This window comes from Bactrocera neohumeralis, chromosome 5 (assembly GCF_024586455.1).
Source record: "Bactrocera neohumeralis isolate Rockhampton chromosome 5, APGP_CSIRO_Bneo_wtdbg2-racon-allhic-juicebox.fasta_v2, whole genome shotgun sequence".
In the NCBI taxonomy this organism is placed as follows: Eukaryota; Metazoa; Arthropoda; class Insecta; order Diptera; family Tephritidae; genus Bactrocera; species Bactrocera neohumeralis.
Window position 1 is genome coordinate 14,786,204 of NC_065922.1, and position 13,284 is coordinate 14,799,487.

General features: G+C 37.1%; 1 protein-coding gene across 6 annotated transcripts in view; it reads left to right on the plus strand.

Annotated features, from left to right (window-relative positions):
• LOC126760605 (uncharacterized) overlaps window positions 1–13,284 on the plus strand; it is a 203,234-nt gene that overhangs the window by 126,651 nt on the left and 63,299 nt on the right. For all 6 annotated transcript variants that reach the window (XM_050476366.1, XM_050476365.1, XM_050476363.1 and 3 more), the window contains one exon: window positions 12,133–12,179. The gene's annotated coding sequence lies outside the window, so the exon portion shown is untranslated. The remainder of the gene's footprint in view (window positions 1–12,132; window positions 12,180–13,284) is intronic.

A 13,284-nucleotide genomic window follows, 5' to 3' on the forward strand; every position in this document is an offset into this window, starting at 1 on the left:
CTATTTACCTTTGAGATTGGTCCGCTTATTCTAAAAATCTTGCGCTGGGCATAATACCACGTACTTTAGGGAGTTTTATAAACTTTTACGAACCAAATTTAAGGAGAAATGTTTACTATCATTCGAAAAAACAAACTTTGCCATTTCTTTTTTGAAGATTATCTCCTTCAAATGTTGGTCGCGACTACGTCTCAGATGGTTCATCCGTTGGGACTGGCTGGTAACTAGCGAATGAAACGCGTGATGCTTTTCTCCAAGGCGTGATCTGTCAAAAAAAGCTATTGAAAAAAGTACTTCTATTTGGATCACCCGTTATTATCGCTTCAAATATTTTACCGTCTAACAAACCAAATGTTTCAAAGTTACGAACTTATTTGATTATTCTTTTTGGACGTATTGTCCATTTCCAAACTCCATTCCTACTTGCTCAGGCCTGGCCATTAAATCCTTTTGCTTATGACAGAAGTATCAGAGAGTAATTTTCTGTATTACAAGCGGTCATAGAAGGCGTTGTCGGGTACCAAATAGTAAGTGAATGATTTTTATTTTTTCGGTTTAGGCGAATTTTTAGTATGAAAGTAGAGTCCTCACAATACCTTAAACTTTTTCGATCTTAATATTCATTATCAGAGATAGACGACTCACTAAAGTCAAGTTTTCGATAATTTCACAATCTGCATTAATTACTTTGGACCCCTCAAATACTTGTATTTGTGATAAATATCGAGACATCGTTGAAGACATGCCTAGTTCTGGACGACGATCGACCTTACGTCAGGCAAGTGTTAGAAAGACGGCATCTCTCACGAGTTCGTTGGAATGATTTTGATGGATATTTTGGGTATGAAACGCATTATTGCTCGACTCGTCCCGATAAAGCGGAATTTTTTCGCATCGAGCTAAGGTTGTGACCGAATTTAAAGCCAAAAACGCAATGAATACCATCGATCAACCATCGTATTCACCAGACTTAGCCTCGTGTGATTCTTGTTCCCCAAACTGAAAGTGTTGCTCTGTGGAACCCGCTTTCAGTCAATCGAAGAGGTAAAACAAAATTCGCTGAAGGAGCTGAAGGCCATCCAAAAAGTGCTTATGAAAAGTGTTTCGAGGACTGGGAAAATCGTTGACATAAGTGTATTACATCTGGTGGGGATTACTTTGAAGGCAACGAAATAAATATTGACGAATAATTAAATATTTTTCGTTTTATTAATAATGTCTTTATACTTTTTTTATCACAAATGGACCAATCCGGTTCAAATTTGATCATATTTCTTTAAGATAGCGAACATAATCTCAAAGTAGATAAAATACATATTATAAAATATATGTATAGCTAATATAATTAACCTGATTAATGGAACTAAGCGAATTTATGCCAAAAATTTCAAAGTAAGGGCTTTCAACACTGTTTCTCAACAAAATATTCACATACAAATAACGGTATATATTTTTATGTGCGAGTACAACACACAGCCACGATGAGCGCGTCAATGATGGCGTGGCGACGAAGCCAGTCAATCGATATTAAATTTCCAACTACAACAAACAAACGGCAATAACAACAAATAGTGATAATAAAATATGCCACAATGGCAACAGTTACAGTAGATAACGGAAAAGCGCCCGTTGAAATGAAGCGGAAAAGCAGGCGACATTAAGGAAGCTATAAACATGCTGTGGCGAGGACCCGGCAAGAGACGAGTGGGCGAGTGAAAGACGAAACGGAAATACGCGCAGCAGACAGTGATTGAGGTAAACGACAATATGATGACACAGACGATAGACGATACAGAAACATTTGCTCTGAGCAACAGACAGCTTTTATGCGCGGCTTTTATAGCAAAATTGAATATTTTATGGCAAAAGTGAATATTTTATGAGAGAAGTGAGGTCTGCACGAAGCGAAGCTACCGCCTTAACAGCTTCCTGTGGTCCATTCGGCGATAAAATAAATAATGAACTAGCAAAGAGCAGCCTTCATCTGTCAATTATTACTTGGAATTTAGAAATTCAAAACTTTTTTCGGCCAAAGAAATAAAAATAAACATTATTAGCGGAGATATGGGAGAGCATGTGGGCAGAAGAGTAACTGAAGAGGATGTAACCTTCTTGGTACCGTGTGCTCGCTGCTGCACTTCCAATTAAATTACGACAACGTGACTTTATCTTTTGTATTTAAGTTGCTGCACGCTTGCACTGCTGAGCATTCGAAACTTTGGCCCGCCCTTTGTGAGACCCCGAGAATGTTGGCATCTTTTATGCATTTTATGCCATCCGCTGCCGCCGCCGCCGCCACCGCCACTGCGCAACGGGGGAGTTGTGGCAGCGCGGAGATGATGAGCATAGAAAGCAGCTGCAGCAACACTAACACTGACACGAAACAACAACAACAACAACAAATGCAGCAAATAGCAACAATCATGCAGCTGTTGTTATGGCCTCAGCTGACATCTGCTCCATCACACACATACACACACGCACGCAGCACACTCATGCAGCCATTGTAAAAATATATTTTTATGCGAATTCATAGTAAGTTTATTTACAGTTATGCTGCGTTGCAACTAGACACGTAGCATTTTACAACGCACACACACACATACCTTTATGTCTCACTATGTTTGTGTGTTGGCACGCTGAAGTTTGGCAGCTTTACGCTCGGAATTGCTGCAGCTGTTGTGGCATCTCAACGACGAACTTTTCACAAAACTTCCACTCACATGCAACACGGCAACCTGCCCGCCCTCCTGTGCCACCACTGGCCCATTGCCCTTGTCAGCTATTAAGTTTGCCAACTGCTGCTATGCGCTGCCATGTACTGCATTAGCATGCGAACACACACACACACCCAGCCGCACATACATACTAACACTAGCATAATCTGTGTACAATTGGTAATGCAGTTTTTTGTTGCCATTGTTGTTGTTGTTGTTTGCAGCTTGACTACTTTAGACACCTTTGCTGGGCCTAAATAAGCCGTTATGGGTACAGCGTGTGCGCTGGGGAATGCTTAACCCTCAAGTGATGTCTGAAGTTTGATAATCACAGGTGCCTTTCTTATAGCATAAAAGCGGATAAAGCGATCTTTATCTTGATTTTGTTCGATTAGTTTGTATAGCAGCTATATGGTATGTCATAGTGGTCCGATATTGGCTGTTCCGAAGAATAAGCAGTATAGTCGGGAGAAAAGCGCGTGTGCAAAATTTCAGTTATCTCAAAAACTGAGTGACTAGTTCCCGCATACACAGATAGACAGGCAGACAGACGGACAAACAGACGGACATGCCTAAATCAAACCAGCTAATCACGCTGATCATTTATATATCTTCTTCTTCTTTATTGACGTAGACAGCGCTTACACGGTTATAGCCGAGTTTACAACAGCATCTCCTATTAGACTCCAAAGTGTTCCTTCCAACGAAATGGAGGTCTTGCCCTTCCACTGCTTCCCCCGTTGGGTACTGCATCGAATATTCTTAGAGGGGAAGTACAAGGTGCCTTCCAAAGTAAACAGGACTTAAAAACAAAGAAATAATAGTTTTTTCGGCAAAATCAATTTATTTTATTCAAAACAGTCTCCTTCTGCTTCAATACAGCTTTTTGCACGGTCCAAAAGCATGTGGAACGAGTGTTTTAGCTCGTTGGCCGGTATGGCCGCCAGTATGCCGGTGCAAGCCTTTTGAATGGCCTCTCCGTCTGCATAACGCTTTCCTTTCATGGGCAAATGCATTTTTCCGAAAAGGAAGACGTCGAACGGTGCCATATCAGGTGAATACGGGGAATGGTTAATGGTTAAAATGTGATTTGTGGTCAAATAATGGTCCTTCGAATGTTGGATTCTGAGCAATTTTCGGTCGTCAGTCAATTTGTGCGGAACAAACCGTGCACACACCTTTCGTATGCCCAAATTTTCTGTCAAAATGCGATAAATCGATGATTTGGAGATGTTCAATTCCATTTCCATGAATTTCAATGACGATTTCGGCTGATTTTTGATGAATTCACGCACAGTTTCGATGGAATTTCCGGTGATCACGGATTTTGATGGGCACACGTTAATGTTGTAGAATTTTGAAGACGGCATGTAACGGGAAAAAAGCTATGAAAATTCCATCGGGCATGCTGTCTTACTTAAAAGCTGAATATCTCGAGAAGTATTAATGATAGCGATTTTGACTTCGAACTTTGTTTTGTAGCAAATAGCATTTCCAACAAGTTTGTGATAAACATTTTTATACTCTATTCAGCAACAATGTTGCATAAGGAGAGTATTATAGTTTTGTTCACATAACGGTTGTTTGTAAGTCATAAAACTAAAAGAACCTTCTGTTAATCGCCGATATAGGGTTATATATACCAAAGTGATCGGCTCTCTTGCTTTAGAGTCGCAAAATCCGGATGTCTGTCTGTCCGTCCGTCCGTCTGTCCGTCCGTCCGTCCGGTCATCGCAAGCTGTTCTTTTGCCTTCTGAAAAAAAATGTGAGATATCATGATAAAAACTGGAGACGTATCCATCACAACATTGGCTGATTCCATAAGAAGTTAAGTTCGAAGATGATCAAAATCGGCCCACTGCCACGCCCACAAAATGGCTTTAAACCGAAAACCGATAAGTGTCATAACTAAGTCCATAAATGAAAGATATTAAATTGAAATTTCAAAAAAGGATTGCCATAAGGAGTTTGGCATATTTGGATAAATGTTTTTGAAAAGTGGGCGTGGCCCCCCCCTACTAAGTTTTTTGTCAATATCTCGGAAACTACAGTTATAGATTGTACAATAAACTCTATAAAATCGTGGGATTCTTCCAGGCATTTCCATTTATTAGATTTGTATTTTTTATTTAAAAATGTAAGAATTTTCAAATGGATGTAATAAAAACTATGAAAATTCCCACCTTCCCTTAAAAAGCCGATTATCTTGAAAATACTAATGAAGCGATTTTGACGTTAACCGACTAACAAAAATTTCCTCAAGAAACACTAAATTTTTTCTAAGCTCTTGCATTTACGAGATATATACAAAAAAATGGCTTTTATGGAAAAATCAGGTTTAAGCCCCGTAATCGCCGGCGTGAGTTACGACTTTGTTGCATGGACCAAAAAACAATATCTGAGAAATATGCGTTTAAAGTCAAAGCGATTTCAATGAAATTCTAATAATATTTAAAGATAAAAACTCACGATTGATGACATGTATGGAAAAATTTTGAAATCGGTTTGGTCCAGTTCTAAATGTTAATATAAGGGCTATTTTGAATTTTTTGATTTCCAAAGAAATTTCGTGACAGGACTGAAAAAAATTAATAGTTCAAAAAAAAAAAATACATATATACCAAAAAATTGATGGTGATACTGACATTTCTCCGAGTAAACTCAAGCAAAAAATACTGTTTGGAAAAAGAGTGTTAAAAGTTAAACTGTTGGCGCTGAATGAACTGAGCGACCACACTCTGAAAGGCGGTAACTCAAAACTATTTTGACATATCGATTTAAAGTTTCAGTATGTGTACTTAATCTTACAGTTTATTTCATTATATTAACCATAATTTTTATACATTGTTGTGATTTTTAACGCTTTTCAGTTATGTTATTGTTGCTGTAGTGAAAAAAGAATCTCCTAAACAGTTATTGAAAGACATTCCTTAATCGAATATAAGTTCGGCTCCACTTCAGTGTCATAGAACCGCCTGCCATTGCAACGACTACTCAATTACCAACTTGAAAGCTTAATAAGACTTCGAGCATAAGTTTTCTCGGCATAATTACAATTATGACTAATTTTACTAACGCTTGAAGCACGAAGATAAGACTATCTTACATTACTAATGTGCTTCTTGTTATTAACTCATCCCATGCTAATTCTGCAGCTGACAGCAAAATAAAATGGAAAATATGTTGCTGCCTATAATTCAACGCAAATTGCTGCAAAACAAAGCGACAGAGAGCCTAAAATGCTCATAATTCAATAAGCAATTAAATGCTAGCACTCACACACACACATATACAAAGACACAATACAATGTGAGTGTGACAAATTAATGTGGCTTAAGGAAAACTGCTCAAACGCAAATAAGTCGAAACTATTTCAATGGGATTTCGCTTGTGTAATGCCATAAGAATGCAATTTGCTTGTGAAAGTGTGTCTGTGTGCGTGCATGTGATTTAAATATATGGAAATTGTAGCAATTTCCAGCAGTTAACAGCGCCCCAAACTACAATGGCAAACACTAACGCCACACCACAACAACAAATGTGCTGTCAAACTTTGAAACGCTTTGAAATTTATTTTCTCATAAATGAAAACTTGTTATGCGCAGCAGTTAATTTGTATGTGCGAGCGCAAGTGTGTGTGAGAGTGTATTGGAAAAAGTTGACAAGAAAATAGTGTGTGTGTGTTTGTTGCCAACAAATATCCTGATCCTGAGCTGCGGAGGGAAACGCAGAACAGCAACAAAATGTTTAAATTTACACACACGACTGGCAAATACAAACGCAGGCAATGCCGATGAGAAGGAAGCAGAGAAGCATGAGAAGCAGAGCAGCATGCAAAGAGCCAGAGTGTGAGCGTGGCTTGCTATTCGAAATCCATGTTGGGATTGCAGGCAGTTAACCGTTATATGCTTGCGTTAGTTTGTGACAAAATTTAACAACAACCACAACAACTACAATAAAATCAGCAACACACGCAAACACACTCAGGCATACAGAGAGAGCGAGCGATCACAAAAAGGTCGCCTATGCATAACGGTAACAATAACTAGACAAATTATGCATGGTTGCTAAAGTTCATGATATGGCAATAAAATAACCGAAAGTCAATGGTTTTGCCTTTCGAGCCGAAAACTTTTCTCTGCTCTGCTTTGCTGCCGCCTGGCTTCTTGCTCGACCGAAAAAGCATAGAGCGTGACGATAAGACAATATAAAATAGACAACAAATTGCTGCGCTCGAGCTGTTTTAATTAAATTTTCACTTTTGTCTTGTATATGGACTTAGCCAGCAGGCAAGGTGTGCGCGCCGGTTTTTGGATGCCGATATGAAGATGTGAAGCTGTGACTGTAAGTATGTGTATGACTTTGTGGGAAGGAAGGTAGAAAAGCACTGCTCTGCGCTGGCAGTTTTCTATGCTAAACCATCGCTTTATTTTAGCTGATTTTAGTTGTTTGAGATAGAGACTATTGTGCTCTTAGCCGTCCCTTCAATGGCATGCATTATTTTATACTTAAAAAGTGATAACTTCTTTTTAATCCTTTTAGCTCTTTAACAGTAGTACAGTATAACATATTTTCAATATTTTCGTGATTTGTTTTTACTCTAAGCTGGTTTTGTCATCTGATCAAATTTGACCCGGACTGACAACAAAAAAAATTCCAAGTATTATAAAACAAATCTCTAAGCCAATAAAACTATGCCAACGTTTAATGTAATTTTCGATTCACTTTTATAAGGCTCGGCTGAGATGGGCTTCAGTACCTTCAGCTCCTTCAATAAATTTTGGTTATTTCGGTCTCGGGTCATTTTTGGATTACTGTTCGCTAGATAGTTGGACGTTGAAACCTCATTTTCATAAACTCACGTCTCGTCACCAGTGAAGATGAGAGTTCCAAAAGATTCTTTTGCGTCAAACACGTCGTTTTTAAAATTTTCAAGCCAAACTTAATTCAATATCTTTCGATTCAATCGCTGTCTGCTATATCTCTTATAAACTTGATGATTTTAGCATTTTTTCTTAAACTTTTTCGTTGCATCGACATCAATACAGTTGGACGACACACTTCACGTGCATATAAAAAATAGTTGTACTAATTTAGACAAATAGGTCTAGTCCGGGTCAATTTTGATCATTAAGATATGTTTCTTAAAATCTTGTCAAGGTTAAGTCTGAGTATTCGTCAACACATTGGTTGTACCAATATAGGAAAATAGGTCTAGTCCGGGTCAATTTTGATCACTAAGGTATGTCGCCTTAGACCTTGCCTAGATGTAGGCACATTATTCGTCAGTACACTTAATCTCGTTGGTCATAAAAATAAATTCTACAACCGAGTAAGTCACATAAGGTATTTAAAAATAACTCATTATTCCCGATATTAGTCTATAAGTGATCCACAAGTGCCCATATACGAAAAGAAAAGTAATCGTACTGTTTTATAATTTTTACTTGGAAGAAATCCTTTTTTAAGTTCCCCCTACAGTAAAAGAGTGAACTATTGCAGAATACGGTATTTAGTTAATAGCTTACCTTCGGAGACCATATATGGACTTTATACATCAATTATCAGTGTGACGAACGGAGTCGATATACACGAACTAGTCTCGATCTAAAATTTTCACACGTTCCTTCCTCCTCAAGAAACAGCTCATTTGCTGAAGTCGCCAATATTGCACCACTATACCATAGGATACGAGTATAGCTGCCATACAAAAAATCATGCTCTTGTATGGAACACTTTTAAAATTCACAAATTATCTGCACAAAATTTGAGATAGCTCCTTATCCCAGGCATCACTGCAATCTCCGAACATATTGTTCAGATCGGACAACCAAAGCATATAGCTGTCATTCAAATCACAATAACCAATCCCGCTTCTTTAGCCAAGTTGTGCACCTAGTAAAGTTCTGCACCACCTCAAATCAAGGTTGGAAAAAATTACGTATACGCCATGGCTACAAACTTTTCTAATAATTGGTTCTCTTCTCGAGTTAGTTGTCGGTTTAAATATTATTAATAAAATAGTTTACTAAATATTTTACTTCAAATGAAAAACCAATTTCGCTACTTTAGCCAGGTTGCACTCCAAGCAAAGTTCAGCACCTCAAATCAAGGTTGGAAAAAATTACGTATACGCCATGGTTACAAACGGTTTCAAATTTATTCCACAATCTCGCCTCTTACCTGCGCTGCCGCTCCAACCTTTGTAACGGTTTTTACGTTACCCTCTACGCACGGAAATTCATTACCTTCAGCATCGTAAATTCCCGGCACCACCTCCCTCCACCGCAATGCAACTACACACTACGCACACACTAAATATCACAAGTAGCGCGTTGGATCGCTTTCAATGTTCGCTTGGAAATGGGCGCACTGCACTCTCGGTCGCGCTTGAAATTGCAAGCGGCACTTAATAATTCCGTGTTTCAGGTGAAGAACTCGCACACATTTCATTTTTCCCATTTACCGTACTTTTTTGTTTTTTTTTTTTTGTAGTTCCATTCTCCTTGTGTTTCATTTCTTTTTCTCTTTCTCTTTCTGTTTTGTTTTTTTCGCTTTGTTTTTGACTTTTTTCTCATTGGTTTTTTCGTTTTTTCTTTTTGATATTTTCATTTTGTTCTATTTTTTGTTTGTTTGTTGTTGTTGTTGTTCGGCAACAATTGTGGCAGTAATGTCGATTGCTGTTGCCGTTGAATTTTCACCAATTTCACCAGTTTCGCCGCCGTTGCTATTGAATTCGCATCGATGGCGAATGGCAATGAATTTAATGCCAGTTGTTTTAGTTGCACAAGTACACTTCGAGATGTGTAAACAGCGGGGAAAAAAGTCGAGAGAACGCAAAGCGGAGGCGAAAGTGTTTTTTCATGTTTCTACTTAACACACTTTTTGTTCGCTTTGCATTCTCTGCATTTCTCTGCATGTGTGTGTGCATTTGTGTTTGTCGACTTCGCAACGTTTGCATCGCAAGTTGCATTGTGTATATGTGTGCTTGGGTATGCGCGTGTTGGTGTGCTGAAATATTGGTGGTTTATTGATGAATGGCCATTCAATATTTATAGCTTTTATTTCAGGAATTACTGTGCTCGCTTGCTACCTGGTTTCTGAGTGCTACTCTGGCAATTGTGTGCAAGTGCTTGGTGTTTGTATGCACACATGCATATACAAGTACGTATATACACAGACAAGTATATATGTGACATATGTGTATTTCAAATTTTATATACGCTTATGTAAGCAATCAGTTAACGACTTTTCAATGTTTGATTTGTATTCCAATCCAATTTTAGCACAATAAATTTACATTTCTGCAAAATTAAAAATTATTTGCTTTTAAATGTGAGTTATTTGTAGATAAAAGGCATTTAATATTTTATAAATTTAAAACTGATAAATTTTAGCACAGTGTCTTTACACCTATATTGCTATTGAAAATAATGTCAACTGGATACTCTTTGTTAGAATTGAACCTCCTTACTCAAAATCGTAATTTTACTAGCTGATCAAATATGACCCGGACTAGCACCTTTAAACGACGCGCGCAAACCAATTCGAAATTTGCTAGATTGATGGAAGAAGGTTTACTTTCACTACTATGAAAAAAATATATTAAGACTTTTGTTTCTAATTTTCAAATTTTTAATTTATTCCTCAAAATTTATGTCGTCTCCCAACTTGTTTTCCAATCCTCAAAATAGTTGATAACGTCAATTTCCGGAATAGCCTTCAATGTGCGTAGCGATTTAGGTTTAACGTCTTCAATTGACTCAAAAAGGTTTCCTCGGAGCAGTCGCTTGAGTTTTTTGAATAGCCAGAAGTCATACGGAGCTAAATCAGGCGAATACGGTGATTGTGGAACGATATTGATTGAAATTTGGCGCAAAACTCACGAAGAATCAATGCAGTATGCGAGAGCACATTATCGGGGTGCAAAAACCAAGAATTATCGGCCCATAATTCCGGTATTTTTTTATGAATAGCTTCGCTTAAACGGCACACCACACAAATATTATTTTTATACCCTGAACAGGGTATATTAAGTTTGTCACGAAGTTTGTAACACCCAGAAGGAAGCGTCGGAGACCCTGTAAAGTATATATATAAATGATCAGTATGTCGAGCCAAATCGATTTAGCCATGTCCGTCTGTCTGTCCGTCCGTCCGTCCGTCTGTCTGTCTGTATATATACGAACTAGTTCTTCAGTTATTAATTTATTTTTGTGAAATTTTGCAAACGTCATTTTCTCTTCAAGAAGCTGCTCATTTGTCGGAACGGCCGATATCGGACCACTATAACATATAGCTGCCATATAAACTGAACGATCGGAATCAAGTTCTTGTATGGAAAACTTTCACATTTGACAAGATATCTTCACCAAATTTGGTACAGATTATTTTCTAAGGCAACAATGTAATCTCCGAAGAAATTGGTCACATTGGTTAACTACAGCATATAGCTACCATACAAATTGGACACATAGTTACTAACAGAAATGTACCTGTGAAGGGTATATTAGCTTCGGTGCAGCCGAAGTTAACGTTTTTTCTTGTTTGTTGACAGTTTGGTCTGTCGGAGGGAATTTGGCGTGCACCACAACTCGATAATTGAAGAAAACTGTCAACATAACCTTGATTTTTGATCTGCTTTGACGTGGTTTTATCGGCTTCGACTCATCTATGCCACAGTATTCGGCCATTTGATCGTTTCTTTCCAGATCGTAAGCAGAGATCCCAAACTCATTGACAGTAAAAATATGTTTCATGACATCCTGATAATCGCAAAGCACTGTTTCACAGTGGTTAACGCAATGCTGTTTTTTCGAAAAAATTTACTGATTTTGGACTTTCACTTTTCTTAGGCCCAAACGATCCTTCACAATGGTTTTCACAAATCCTTTCAATATTCAAACGATGCCAATAAGATCTCTGACTATTAATTGTTGGTTCTTTTGTTGATGAGTTGATTATCAGTTGATTTTGATGACCGTCCTGTACGTCGTTCGTCGTCAACGCGTTCTCTAACCTCGTTGCATTTATACCAATCAAAAACGCTTGTTCGCGACAAACAGTTATCGCCGAAGGTCTTTTCCGACTTCCGAACGTTCCAGTATCAGAAATTTGATTCCGCACACAAAATTTAATGGAACTTCCTTGTTGAATAATTTCACTTATCGTAAAAATCGCCGAATTTGCTCTACGTACTTCAGAAAGACAAGCGCATACTAAACACTAATGATTAATTTAATGTGACGTTAGGCACAGATGTCAGTGACAGTCATACCAATCTAGAATAAAAAATATTTCAACGAATGGGTTTTCGCGCTAAATATAAATTAAAAAGTTCTACTATTTTTATCTGCAATTCTAAATAAGTTTTAAACGATTAATTTTAATATTTCTTCTCTCTGTATATTTCCAGGTGTAAATCCATCCAATGTCATATATGTGAAACCATTACTTTTTATGGTAAGTGTATTTATACTATGTATCTTTATCTTTATCTAATGATCATATTGTCTCTTTGTTGGAAATTCATCGATGTTTCTTCTGCCATTTGTGTCGTGCATCTTATTTTTTTGCCACAAATGAGAGGTTCAAAAAGTTTTAAGAGCTTACATGAGCTAAACTTATACTTGTATGTACATACCATATAAAGTTATTTATAATATAGATGGGCTTTAATCAAAGTTAGGTCTGAGTATGAGCTTTTTTCGAAACTCTTTTTCGAACTAATAAAAGATTCTTAACAGCTTTTAACGAAAAAATGTGTTTTGGTTATACCCGCATAGCCTAGTCAACAATAATAACTCGGTCACATCTGGCAGACCTTGCTCATTTTGTAATCGTAATATGTCAATTAGATTGCCACTTAACTTTATGTAAAATAAAATTTTAAGGCAAAAGGTAAAACACAGATTTCAATTTATGATTTCAGTTGAAAATTTTTTAATTGAGCTTTCCACTTGTCTAATTTTTTTTAATTAAATTGATAAAAACATATATTTCTTCTTTAGAGCATCGGGCGATATTTCTGTTTGCGATACATATTTTTGCTAGGGGTTGCCACTTAATTGAATATTTAAAACAATGATAAAAAGCCAAACAAAGATTTCAAAAGATATTTATGAAGTTAGTTGAAAAATGTTTGGTAGATGTTGCCACCTGTTTAAATTTTCTTTTTTTTTAATTTAAATTGTTAAACAAAAAAATTATTTTGGGGCATCAAACTAAGCTCTTCTGGTTTTTGTTTAAGATATCTTTAAGGGTTGCCACTTAATTGAATAGATTAGGCAATAAAGTTGAGTCAGCTATTCACTACCTTTTTTCTAATTAAAACGTGTGCAAACCACTAAACAGATTACAGATAGATTAGAAGGGTTGCCACCAAAAATTTACAGAACAAATTCTTTGGAGTAATATTGACGTCCAATTAAACTACTCAATGAAATGGGTTTGGAAAATCTTTGTTGTGCATCAAAATGTTTTCTGATTTGATCAACAGTAACCGCAACTAATATTGATATTAAATCTGTTTCCACGATAGTCGAGTCTACGTAACCGGAATGGACCC